This window comes from Pongo abelii, chromosome 5, assembly GCF_028885655.2.
Source record: "Pongo abelii isolate AG06213 chromosome 5, NHGRI_mPonAbe1-v2.0_pri, whole genome shotgun sequence".
Classification (NCBI taxonomy): domain Eukaryota; kingdom Metazoa; phylum Chordata; class Mammalia; order Primates; family Hominidae; genus Pongo; species Pongo abelii.
In genome coordinates this window covers 40,237,009-40,251,005 of record NC_071990.2, presented here as the reverse complement: position 1 = coordinate 40,251,005, position 13,997 = coordinate 40,237,009, and the positions used below count along the sequence as shown (strand labels likewise).

Below are 13,997 nucleotides of genomic sequence, written 5' to 3'. Positions count from 1 at the left end.
CAATGTCATCTTTTCAGCAAGTTTAACACATTATAGAAATCTCAAATGTAGGATAGAACAAAACCAAGTGTAGGGGTAGGGGAAGCAACAGCAAAAAGAAGATATGAGATGTTGCAGAAAAGATGGAGGAGAGGGTTCCCCTCTCCTCTGGGGATTGATTCAAACACTGATGTGGCAGTATACACCATCACACATAGTCAGGGATGTTAATACCTTTTCAGGGTAAGAAAAGGTGGGGATTAAGACATTTCTGGAGGCTTAGGGACCAAGGATGGTCTCTTTTCCCCACTTGATCCCTTTCTCTGATCTGTGATGTACTTGAAGAGCTTCTGGATGACCATGTTATTGACAATACCAGTGAATGACATTTTCAGGCCACGAGATGGGATGTCAGACTGTTCTTGACGTTGTTGGAGATCCATTCCACAAAGTAGCTGCTGTCTTTGTTTTGCACATTTAACATTTCGTCATTGACGTCCTTCATGGATATCTGACCACTGAAGACAGCAGCCATGGTGAAGTATCAGCCATGGCGGGGTTCACAGGCAACTATCATGTTCTTGGCATTGAAGACATGCTGGGTGAATTCAGACACTGTGAGCTCAATACTGCTGGCTTCCACGGCTGGTGAGAAGGGAAGAGCCAGGCATAAAGAAATAGAGATGTGGGAAGGGGACCATGTTGACTGCCAACTTGTGGAGGTAGGCATTGAGCTGGCCAGGGAAGCAGAGGCAGGTGATGACACTGTTCATGGTGGCTGAGACAAGGGGGTTCATATCCCCGTAGGTTGGTGTGGTCCACTTCAGAGTGCGGGAGCAGATGTTATACAGGGCTTCATTGTCAATGGAATACATCTCATCAGTGTTCTCTACCAACTGATGGACAGAGAGGGTGGCACTGTAGGGCTCGACCTTGGTGTCACTTTGGGTGAAGGCACTACACTGAAGATGTTCACAATGCAATCAGGGTACTCTTCTCAGATCTTGCTAATGAGAGCACCCATTCCAGAGCCTGTGCCCCTGCCTAGTGAGTGGGTCACCTAGAAGATCTGCAGGCAGTCACAGTTCTCTGCCTCCTTCCATACTGAAAGAGAGAAAGAAAAGAAAATTATGATTACCTAGAATTGCTGTTTAAGCTGAAATAGGCTTTTGATAACCGTACCCCCTAGCCCCCAAAGTTGAAGTTAAAGAATATTAACTGCTTCTCTGTGAAACATTAACCATATCTCTGCTCTGCATATTTTGTAAGCTCTGTAAGTTCCTGTTTTTCTTGCTGTGTAGCGCAAGGTCACAAGACAGATAAGCACGAGCTGCAAAACATATTTTCCTTTTCTAAGATTTAACACCTGTCACATGATTAATGGCTTTTGTTCTCACTTCTGTAAGCCCGCTTTCTGCTTCACGTTTTTCCTCCCTCGAGATGCTTAAAAGGGCCTGTGTCCCTCTTTGTTCAGGGCTCAGGCTTTCCGGATGTGAGTCCACTGAGCCGGTGTACACCTTAATCCTCCTGTAACCCTATCAGTCTCTCCAGTTCTGATTTCCCAATACATTTTATGGGGGCTCGTCCAGGATTGGAGATGGCAGATTTTCTCTCCTTTGCCTGTGGGATTGGAGCCTGGGCTGGGGGAGACCCAAGACCCTAGGCACCAATGGGAGAACTTCAGCCCAGAGAAGAGATTGACTGTCCTGCATCCTGGTGCCCTTCCCTGGCAGTGCAACAGAACCAGAAAAGGGGCTGCAGGATGATTCCAGGAGCAGCATGCATTCTTCAGAACCACAGTAAGGTTTGGGGCCCCAAGACGGGACCCCTTCCATAAAGACAGAAGGGGAGACTGAATGCCTCCCAGGGTGTAACTACTAGTTTGGCCCCAGAGGGGCTGAGGGCAGAGAAGGTGGCTCACCAATTCAGATGAAGTTAACACCCCCACTGACACAGGATGAGAGAGAGGCTCGCTAAGTTGACTTAGGAAAGGAAACTAAAACTGAAGGTGGTGAGAATGGCTCACCACCCCAATTAAGGAACAGGTACTGGGGAGTGAGGAGGTGTGTGAAAGTGTGTGAAAGAGACAGTTCCAGGAGGGACCAATGTGGGGCATGATGTGGGGAGGCACAGATCTCTTAGTATTGGCATTGTGCTCCAAAGCAAGTGTGTGACTGATCAGGCCTAGGTCGATCCACATATGGCTGATAGGATCTGCCTTATGATTGCAGCAGTCATAACAGGAATAAAGTATTCTCCTAGCTAAGTGGTGCCTGAAACTCCCATAATAGGAACCGGTCTGGTCAGTCCAGCACAAAAGGCTGAGTGAGTGTGCATCGTAAAGGGAGGAATGGGAGGAAAATTGTCGAAACCCACTCCATTGAAGTACATGTTAAAGAATTTTAAGAAAGGTTTTGGAGGAGATTATGGAGTTAAACTGACCCCCAAAAGGTTGAGAACTCTGTAAATTAGAATGGCCTTCTTTGAATACAGAGTGGCCAGCTGAAGGAAAAATAGACAGGGAAGCAATTGGCCATGTATTTAGGGTGGTAAGTGGGGTCAAGGACAGCCTTGGCATCCAGATCAATTTACATACATTGACTCCCGATTAAACGTGGTCCAGACTTGCCCCAAATGGCTCTACAGCCTTGTTTGGCAATCTATTGTAAAGCCTTGGTGGCCCAGGCTGAGCTTAAGGTGATAGAAAAGCCAATTATGCCAGGGACCTCAGAGGAAAAGAAAAAGTAACAGGAGAGCCAGGAAAAGCCAGTCCTACAAGGACCTCCCAGAGGAAAGAGTTTTCTCCCTGTTATGTTCCAATATACCTGTCCTTGTCAGGGCTAGGACAGGGTACAGAGCAAATAGCCCTTGAGGAATCAGGCTCAGAGGAAAGCAAGTCTCAAGCATCTCCCCACAGGGGAGAGCCTGAACCCCTGCCCATGAAAGCTAAAGAGGAAAAGCAAGGCGATGTAGCAAGCCACCTCCAGTCTGGGCACACCCAAGCCTTACAAATGCCCCTCTGTGAGACTTCAGCACAAACTTATAATGAGCAAGGCCAGGTTGGGGGAGGGCCGTGGATTTTCATCTACCAGCCCTTCTCTATGACAGACAACCTAAATTGGAAACGACATACTCCCTCCCATACAGAGAAGCCCGAGGCTCTCATAGACTTGATGAGGTCCATTTTTCTGACTCATAACCCCACCTGGCCAGACTGCCAGCAGCTCCTTCTGACACTGCTTAATACAGAAGAGCACTGGAGAGTGACCCAAGCAGCTCTCCAGTGGTTAGAGAACAATGTGCCAGATGGCACAAATGATGTCTGGCATTATGCCCAGGAGTGGCTCCCAGAGACAGATCCTAACCTGGACCCAAATGAGGCAGGGGAGCTCCAACACCTGCAAAGGTACCAAGAAGCACTCTTAAATGGAATGAAAGCCAGTGGGAAGAAGGCCATGACAATAGGAAAGATTTTAGAGGTCCTACAAAAGGCTAATGAAAGCCCAAGTCAGTTCTACAAGAGGCTCTGTGAGACATACTGGCTCTATACTCTATTTGATCTGGAGGCTGTTGAAAATCAGCACATGGTGAGTACCTCATTTGTTGGCCAGGTACAAGGTGACATTAAGCAAAACTTCAAAAATTGGAAGGTTTTGCAGGCATAAATGCTACTGAGCTTACAGAGGTGGCTACCAAGGTGTATGTCAACTGTGAGCAAGAGGAAAAGAAGGAAGCTGGGCAGAGGCTTAAGAAAAAGGCTGAGCTATTGGTGGCAGCCCTGGTTGAAAGAGAGACTGGCATTGTGAGGGGACGCAGTCATGGTCATGGAAGAGGTCAGGCTAGCCCAAGATTTGAAGGCCAGATTAGGCTGGAGAGGGATAAATGTACACTATGCAAAAAGGACACTGGAAGGATGAATGTCCAGAGAAAGATAAAGGAAATAGCCATGACCAGGGAATTTGGCTTAGAGCCACCCGCTGCCAGCCATTGTGTTCTAAAACCAGATGCTGACCTGATCAGCCTAGCAAAGGCTGCAGGCAATGAGGACTGAGGCAGACCAGGCTCCATCTCTTCAGGCCCCCAGGAGCCTATGGTCTCAGTAGAGGTAGGGGACAAACAGATGGACTTTATGGTAGATACAGGAGCCAAAAACTCAGTAGTGACCTGACCTGTAGGGCCACTATCCAAGAATTATACAACTATTACTGGGGCAACCGGAATCTTTGAAAAAGAGGCCTTTCTGTCAAGGAGGTGCATTATTGGAGGATGGGAAGTCAGCATGAGTTTCTATACCTCCCAAACTGCTCAGTCCCCTTGCTAGAAAGAGACTTACTCCAAAAACTACAGGCACAAATTTCCTTCAGGCCACAAGGAAACATGTCCTTAAACTTCAGTCAGCCAAAGGCTGTGGTGTTAACCCTCACACTCCCAAAGGCCAAGGAGTGGAGGCTATATGCAGAAGTACCACTTAAGCCAGGACTGTCAGAACCTCTTGAAATATATGGGCTAATTGTCAAAATACCTGGAGTGTGGGCAAAGGAAAACCCGCCTGGGCTGGCTGTAAATCAGGCACTAGTCCTAGCAGAGCTAAAACCGGGAGCCTCCCCAATATGAGTACGCTAATACCCAATTTTCATAGACGCCATCTGAGGTGTTCAAAAGCACGTAGACCAGCTTTCCAAGCACGGAATCATAGTTAAATGCAGATAACCTTGGAACATTCCTTCATTGCCAGTGCAGAAGCCATCTGGTAAATATAAGCCAGTGCAGAATTTGCATGCTATAAACTAGGTCATGGAGACAATCCACCCGGTAGTGCCCAACCCATACACCTTAATGGGACAAATACCAGCTAGTGCAGCCTGGCTTATTTGCTTAGACCTAAAAAATACATTCTTTTGTCTCCAGCTAGCACCAATAAGCCAGCTTATCTTTGCATTTCATTGGGATGAAACACAGCACACTTGGACAAGGCTCCCACAGGGGTTCAAGAATTCCCCTATGATCTTTCAAGAAGTGCTGGCATCAGATCTCAGCTTATGTCCCACCTAATGACAAATGCATCCTGCTGCAGTGCATAGACAGTCTCCTATTTGCAGCCCTTACTTGAGTGGACTGCCTACAGGGCACTAAGAAGTTCCTCCACCTTTTGTGGAAAGCAGAATATAAAGTATCTAAGAAAAAGGCACAAATCTGTTTAGAAGGAGTCAAATATCTAGGTTTTGAAATAAGTCATGAGAAACGTGAACTTCGCAGTGAACAAAAGCGGGCTGTGTGTGTACTTCCCACCCCAACCACCCAGTGTCAAATAAGTTTTTAAGAGTAGCAGATTTCTGCTGCATTTGGATTCTAAACTTCTCACTTATGGTAAAACCCCTATATGAGGCCACAAAAGGGGGAAAAGGGGAGCCCCTCCTTTGGGAGGCTGACCAAAAAAGGCTTTTAAGAAAATCAAAAAGGCCTTGATTCAGTCCCCAGGGTTAGGACTGCCAGATCAAACCAAGCGCTTCTTTCTGTATGTCCATGAATGGGAAGGAATGGCTATAGGGGTCCTAACTCAAATTATGCGGTCGTGGCATCGACCTGTGGCATACTTATCTAAACAACTAGACCTGTTGGCACTAGGCTGGCCTCCTTGTTTCAAAGCTTTAGCCACCATGGCTCTGCTGGCACAAGAGGCTAACAAATTGGCCCTAGGACAAAAATTGATTATTCAAGTGCTACACACAGTTATCACCTTAATGGGTCAGAGAGAACATCATTAGGTATCATCAAACCCAAGAATGACTAGATATCAAGGACCCTTATGTGAAAATCCTCACATAATTATAAAGACTGTAAATACACTAAACCTAGCTGCTCCGCTGCCCATAGACCAAAAGACCCCCTACCTCAGCATTACTGTGTGGATGTAGATGAGGTATTCTCCAGCTGAAGGGACTTAAAAGACCAGCCCTTTGGTGGGCCAGATGTTGAGTATTTCATGGATGGAAGCAGATTTGTCTCAGAAGGGGTCCGGTGAGCTGGGTATACAGTACTGACATGGGATTCAGTGGTAGAGGCACAGCATCTACCTTCTGGGACTTCAGCTCAAAAAGCAGAACTGATAACTCTAACAAGTGCCCTGCTGCTAACCGAAGGAAAAGTGGTCAATATTTATACTGACTCTATGCCTTTGCCACATTACATACCCATGGAGCTATATATTTTTTAAAAAGCTAAGAAAAGCATAACCACAAAAAAGGACACAAACATAAAAAAGGATATAGATATAGGAGACTGAAAAAATGAATGGCCTCCTGAGAGAATCAAGTACTATGGCTCAGCCATCTGGGCAGAGGATGAAACTTGGGGCTACTGTACCCCCATTTATGTGATAAATTTTATCATATGGTTACAGGCTGTTCTTGAAGTTATAACCAATGAAATATCAAGGGCCTTGAATTTGCTGGCCATGCAAGCCACACATATGAGAAATGCCCTTTATCAAAATAGTTTAGCACTAAACTACCTCCTGGCCTCAGAAGGAAGGAGTATGTGAGAAGTTTAACTTAAATTGCTGTCTAGAAATTGATGATAATGGATAAACTGTCATGGAAATAACTGCTAGTATGCAGAAATTAGCTCATGTTCCAGTCCAAACCTGAAAAGGTTTGTCTCCAGACTCCCTTTTCAGAAGATGGTTTTCATCTTTTGATGGATTTAAAACCTTAATAGGAGGGTTTATGCTTATCCTTGGCAGACGCCTAATTCTCCCTCATCTTCTGCCTCTTCTAATCAGGAGTAAACAGTCAACTATAGAAGCAATTGTGGCCAGACATACTACCACCCAAATAATGGCCTTAACTAAATATCAGCCTCTACCCAAGGAAAAATATGTGCCAACCAAGGAAGAAACAAATGATAGTGGTGACTTCTATTAAAATCCATTTATAAAAGGCACCAAAGAGGGGAATGAAATAGAGAAAAATATTATGATTACCTAAAATTGCTGTTTAAAGTTAGGCTGAAGTAGGTTTTTGGTAACCAGCGCCCTTGCCACCCACCAACCAAAGTTGAAGTTAAAGAATATTAACTGCCTCTCTCTGAAACATTAACCATATCTCTGTTCTGCTTATTTTGTAAGTTCTGTAAGTTCCTGTTTTTCTCGCTGAGCAGCTGCAAGGTCACAAGGCAGATAAGCATGAGCTGCAAAACATGTTTTCCCTTTCTAAGATGTAAGACCTGTCACATGATGATTAACTACTTTTGTTCTTTCTTCTGTAAGCCCACTTCCTGCTTCACATTTTTCTTACCTCAAACACTTAAAGGGGTCTGTCTGTCTTTGTTCGGGGCTCAGACTTTCTGGATGCGAGTCCCCTGAGCCATTGTACACCTTAATAAATCCTCCAGCAACCCTATCGTTCTCTCCAATTCTGATTTCCCGCTTACAGTACCACATCCAGGACAGAATCAACCAGCTCAGCCCCTTCTGTGTAGTGGCCTTTGGCCCAGTTGTTTCCAGCCCCAGACTGACCAGAAACAAAGTTGTCTCATCTAAAGATCTGGCCAAAAGGACCTCAGCAAACAGAGTCCATGGTCCCAGGTTCTAGATCCACCAGGATGGCACGAAGAACATGTTTGTCACCTGTGGCTTCATTGTAGTACATGGAGATGCAATCCAGCTACAGGTCGCTGTCCCCATGGTAGGTGATGGTGGGGTCAATGCCATGTTCATCACAGATTACTTCTGAGAATTTGGCACTGATCTGGTTGCCACAGTGACTGGCCTGGATATGCACGATTTCCCTCATGGTTAAAATTTAATTTTTTTGCTTACCTCAAGGTATCTATGGGGCAAGAAAACATGTAATTTTTTTCTCTGCTGGTCTCAGGTTGGAAGGCTGGAATGTGCCCCAGAGTCTGGAGCAGCAAGGTGAGAACACAGTGGCAGGAAGTTTGAGAGGGAGAAAGCAGCTGCACCTTTAAGATGCAACCTAGATGATTTTAATACATGAACCTAGACTTGTGGTTCTCAAATTTTGCTACACATTTGAATCACTTGGCGCACTCCTGAAACTCCCAATGTAAGGGCCACACCCAAAACCAATTAAACCTTCTGGCTAATGTCCAGATCTCACTCCTGGATTCTGGCTTAAGACTCCCCAGGTGATTTCAGTGTTTGGCCAACTTTGAGAAGTAGTGACCTATAGCTAGTAAAGATAAAGTGGTTACATGATTGACTTTGAGAACCTGGGTTTTCTCAGACATCAAAGAATTTTTAAAAACAGACCCTTGTTTCCTTCTGGCCTTAGAAATCTTAGATAAGATTTTCAATTTACAGGTGAGGAAGCTGAGTCCTAAAAGGTAAAAATGAAGTGGATGAACAGCTAATTAAATTGATATTTCTTTTTTTATTCAATATAATAAGTGTTCTTAAAAGTTTAGTGCCAATATTCAGTGTTTAAGTCATTGTCAAATGGAAAATCAGATTTATGTTACCCTAATATTCCAAGCATCTCCATTGCATGATTTAAAAAGTATTTTTAGGCCGGGCATGTTGGCTTATTAGCCAGGCATGACTGTGCATGCCTGTAATCCCACCTACTTGGGAGGCTGAGGCAGAAGAATTGCTTGAACGCAGGAGGTGGAGGTTGCAGTGAGCCAAGATAGCACCACTGCACTCTAGCCTGGGTGACAGAGCAAGACTGTCTCAAAAAATAGAGTATTTGTATGACTTTATTCTTGTACATTTTTCTCTTAATTTCTAAAAACATTTTAATATTTCAATGTCCTGACTAATCTCCTTAAACAATAACAGCAGAACTTTTGGCAAAAATTTGAAAAGACATATATAAAATCCACAAATAAGAGTTAAGTCCTCCAAACCATATAATAATAAAGCCACAGGCTGTTTATAATGAGCAAAATAAACACACACAAAATTTTGCATATACATACATAGTACAAGGCTGAAGTATTTTGACATTTATCTCAACATTTGCAAGTATATAAACTATTGGAAGCCCTGGCCAGGGAAATCAAGCAAGATAAAAGGCATCCGAATATAATAGGAAGAGAGGACGCCAAACTATCCCCATATGCAGATGATATTCTGTATCTAGAAAACCCCACAGTTTCAGCCCAAAAACTCCTTGAGCACATAAGCAACTTTAAAGTTTTGGGATATAATATCAACGTACAGAAATCAGTAGCATTCAGTTACCCTAATAGCACCCAAGCCAAGAGCCAAATCAGGAATGAAATCCTGTTCACGATTGCTACAAGGAGAATAAAATACCTAGGAATACAGCTAGCCAGGAAGGTGAAAGATCTCTACAATGGAGAACCACAAAACACTGTTCAAAGAAATCAGATGACACAAATGGAAGAAGATTTCATGCTCAGGGACAGTAAGAATCCATATTGTTAAAATGGCCATACTGCCCAAAGCAATGTAAAGATTTGATACTATTATCAATCTACCAATGACATTCTTGACAGAACTAGAAAAAACTATTCTAAAATTCATATGGAACCAAAAAGAGCCTGAATAGTCAAGGCAGTCCTAAGCAAAAAGGACAAGGCTGAAAGCATCATGCTATCTGACTTCAAACTATGCCAAAGGGCTACAGTAAACAAAACAGCATGGTACTGGTATAAAAATGGACACATAGACGAATGGAATGGAATATAGAGCCCAGAAATAAGGCCACACACCTACAACCATCTGATCTTTGACAAAACTGACAAAAACAAGCAATAGTGAAAGGACTTCCTATTCAGTAAATGATGCTGGGATAATTGGCTAGCCACATGCAGAAAATTGAAACTGAACCTCCTTCCCTACACCATATACAAAAATCAACTCCATATATAAAAATCAACTCAAGCTGGATTACAGACCTAAATGTGAAACATAAAACTATAAAAACTGAGATAATCTAGGAAATACCACTTTGGACATAGTAATGGGCAAAGATTTCATGACAAAATGCCAAAGCAATTACAACAAAAGCAAAAATTGAGAAGTGGTTCCTAATTAAAGAACCTCCGTACAGCAAAAGAAACTATCAACAGAGTAAACAGGCAAGCTACAGAATGGGAGAAAATATTTACAAAGTATGCATCTGACAAAGATCTAATATCCAGAATCTACAAGGAACTTAAACATACAAGCAAAAAACAATCGCATTAATAAGTGGGCAAAAGAAAGAACTCTTCTCAAAAGACATACATGAAGCCAACAAGCATATGAAAAACTCCATATCACTGATCATTAGAGAAATGTAAATCAAAACTACAATGAGATACCATCTGACACCAGTCAAAATGGCTTTTTTTTTTTTGAGACAGTGTCTCTGTCGCCCAGGCTGGAGTGCAGTGGCACGATCGCAGCTCACTGCAGCCTCCGCCTCCTGGATTCAGGCAATTCTCCTGCCTCAGCCTCCCAAGTGGTTGGCATTACAGGCATGTGCCACCATGCCCAGCTAATTTTTGTATTTTTAGTAGAGACGGGGTTTCACCATGTTGGCCAGGCTGGTCTTGAACTCCTGACCTCAGGTGATCCACCTGCCTAGGCCTCTGAAAATGCTGGGGTTACAGGTGTGAGCCACTGCACCCAGCCTTCAGCATGGCTATTATTAAAAAGTCAAAAAATAACAGATACTGGTGAGGTTGCAAAGAAAAGGGACTGCTTATACACTGCTGGTGGGAGCGTAAATTAGTTCAACCATGTGGAAAGTGGTGTGGTGGTTCCTCGAAGCACTGAGGACAGAACTACCACTTGACCCAGCAATCCCATTACAGGGTGTATACCCAAAGGAATATAAATTGTTCTACCATAAAGACATACACATGTATGTTCATTGCAGTAAAATTCACTGTAGCAAAGACATGGAATCAACTTAAATGCCCATCAGTCATAGGCTAGATAAATAAAATGTGGTACATTTACACCATAGAATACTATGTAGCCATAAAAGGAGGAGATTGTGTCCTTTGCAGGAACATGGATGGAGCTGGAGGCCTTTATCCTTAGCAAGCTGACACAGAAACAGAAAACCAAATACCTCATCTTCTCATTTATAAGTGAGAGCTAAATCATAACATGGACACATACAGGGGAACAACAGATACTAGGCCTATCAGAAAGGGCAGGGTAGGAGGAGAGAGGTTAAGAAAAAACAACTCATATACTATGCTTAGCATCTAGGTGATGGAATAATCTGTACCCAAAACCCCAAAGTCACAAGTTTACCTATATAACATGCACATGTACCCATGAACCTAAAATAAAAGTTAAAATATTTTTTAAAAAATTACTGACTATATTGCATACATTTTGGGATTTGTATGTTTATTACCATAGCTGTGTATATTTTCCCCACATGGAAATTTAAAAACTCTGGTTAATTTTTTTTTTGAGAAGCTCATATGCAATGGAATGTCATAAGGTAACTCTCAATAACTTTTTGTTTGCTTCCAGGAGATCTTGCTTATAGAAAATTGTTACAGTGAAATAACCTCAGTTATTTCCCTTCACTTCAGTGCATCACATCTTACCTGAAAATGAAGATGATCCCACTCCCAGGGAGGGGTGAGACCAACTCCTCCCTACAGGCAGCACAGACGTGATTCTCCTCGTGTGCAATATGGCCACATTAGAAACCCAACAAAATCAGTATCATCCAATCAAATATACCAAGGAACCATAAATGGGTTTTAGTATTGGTATCTCATTTTCAACTTCAGATTTTAGAAAATTAACATGAAAGAAAAAACACCTTTTTAAAAAGAAAATGACAGCCTTCCTATAGGAGCTGTTTGCCAAAATGTAAAGGTGATTGAGTTGCGCTGAAACCAACCATTGCTTAGTTTGATTTTTCCTGGTGCCAAGAATTGTTTGCTTCATGCATTATAAGTTCTTATTTTTCTTTATGCTTCAAACCTCCCAGAAAAAGAAATTAAATACCCAAGGTGAGTCTGTATTATTTCCATAACATAGAATTGGCCTACCTTAAAGGAAACCCTCACCTGGGACATTGCTTGTAGAAATACTGAAGCAGGCAGGGCAAGGCATTCTTGCAAGTGTGCAGCACTTTCTGCCTAAAGTTCTGCTTTTCTGAAACCATCTCCCAATTCTGGCTCCTATACTCTGCCATGCAATGAGAGGGCTGATCTTTCAGACATATGCCTATGACTTGGAGTGGACCAGGTTGGAGACTCAGGACAGGTGGCTGGAAGCCCAGAACTATATGGCCGGTATGTGCTCCTGGTAAGATGTGAAAGTTATTTCAGTTTGATGCTACTTTATTCTAGAGTCTCATGTTTATTAGCTTCATTTTCCTCCTCCTCTGATTTCCTAGGCAATGGGGTCTGTGTCAACAAAGGTCCAGTCAGGAAAAAAAACACTCCAGGTACTTCAAGAGTGGGGATTTAACTTGGGGTGGTTCTCAGCTGCTTTGCTTCTGGGGACTTACGGTGTGGGGGGTGGTGGTAGGGCATGCCACCTCCTGAGGTATGCACCCAGGGCATGTATACTAGGTTTTCCATCCTAGAGATACCCAAGTTCCTGGATGCTAGCAGGAAGGGGAAGAAGAAAATCCTCCTCTCCAACCCCAGAACAGTTCTCCTGGGCCCAGAGGCTCAAGAGCCTTGCTCTGTGTATCAGTGTCTCCTGAAGAGCAGGTCTGACCTCTCTCTCTGTTGAGGCTGGACAGGACTTAGACCTCAGACTACCTTTGTTACACTTTCTTCCTGAAGAAGACCTCAGACTACCTTTGTTACTTTCTTTCCAACCCAACCAAAATTGCTCCCCCAAATTACAAAGCAAAACTTCCCATCTTGTATCTATCCATGTACATAGGTACATTTGGGAGAGACAGAGTGAGGCATTGTCTGTGCAATGGGCAAGGCCCAGCTCAAGCAACAACAAAAACAATACAGAAAAGATCAGTATTAGTATAGGTATATATAAAAATGAAAATCTCAAACCCCCTTCCCCTATCATAGATCTGTTTACATGCCCATTTTCTTCCTATTCTCTTGACCCCCTGCACCTAAAAAAGTTAAGCAGGCCATGCTTACTAGTCCCCAAGGCCATACCTCCCAATCCCAAATGCATAGCCAAGAGGCTGAATGTTGCTTCAAGCTCCAGTACAATAAAGCCATCAGAAGCTTGGGAAGGTCCCAGGATTCAAAGAGCCATTGGCCTTTTGTTATCTATTGCTATGAAAGAAAATCCTTCAACATTTAACAGGTTAAAACAACAAACATCACTATGTAGCCCATAAATATGTATAATTGTGTCCATTTAAAAAGTTTTGTTTTTTTTAGTTTCTAAGGATCAGAACTTCAGGAATAGCTAGTTTGGTCCTGGCTCTGGAGGCTGCTGTTGACTGGGACCAGACCTCAAGCATCCAGGCCTGGAGGATCTGTTCCAAGCTCACTCACACGGTTGTTGTCAGGCCAATGATCCAAGAGGGAGAGAGAACCCAAAACTGAAGCTGCAGCGTCTTTTATAACCTAATTTCGTAAGTGGAGTGCCATCACTTCTGCTGCTATTGGGGTTGCAGAACCAACCCCTGGTACAAAGCAAGAGGGGACTACACAAGAGCCTGAATACCAGTAAGTGGGGATCATTGAGGACCATCTTGAAAGCTGGCTGTCATGTCCTCTGATACCTCCTACCCAGCTTTTGCAAAGAGTAATACCAGAGCAGGGAGGTCCTATTCCACTTAACAATCAGCAGTAATTGCTTTTCATTCAGTTCCTGTTCCTTATCCTCCTCCAAGGATCATTGTGAACTAAAGGGATGACTGACATTCTTGGATCCCATGGAAATACCACCAAATGCTATTAACTATAATCATGGCAGATCAAGTGAGTACATGTGTAGAATTTGGGAGTTAAGCACTATATTGGAAAGTTGAGGTCTCTGACGTATAACTGGTCTAGGATCATAAATTGAGTTTGGATCTTGGCCTGCATTGGAATTTTTAGGGCCAGGGGAGTCTCACTCTGGGACATTAGACTGG

General features: G+C 43.3%; 1 pseudogene; it reads right to left on the bottom strand.

The window, feature by feature from the left end:
- Window positions 1-239: 239 nt before the first annotated feature.
- LOC100442165 (tubulin beta chain-like) lies at window positions 240-7,772 on the bottom strand (annotated as a pseudogene).
- Between the last annotated feature and the right edge of the window lie 6,225 nt (window positions 7,773-13,997).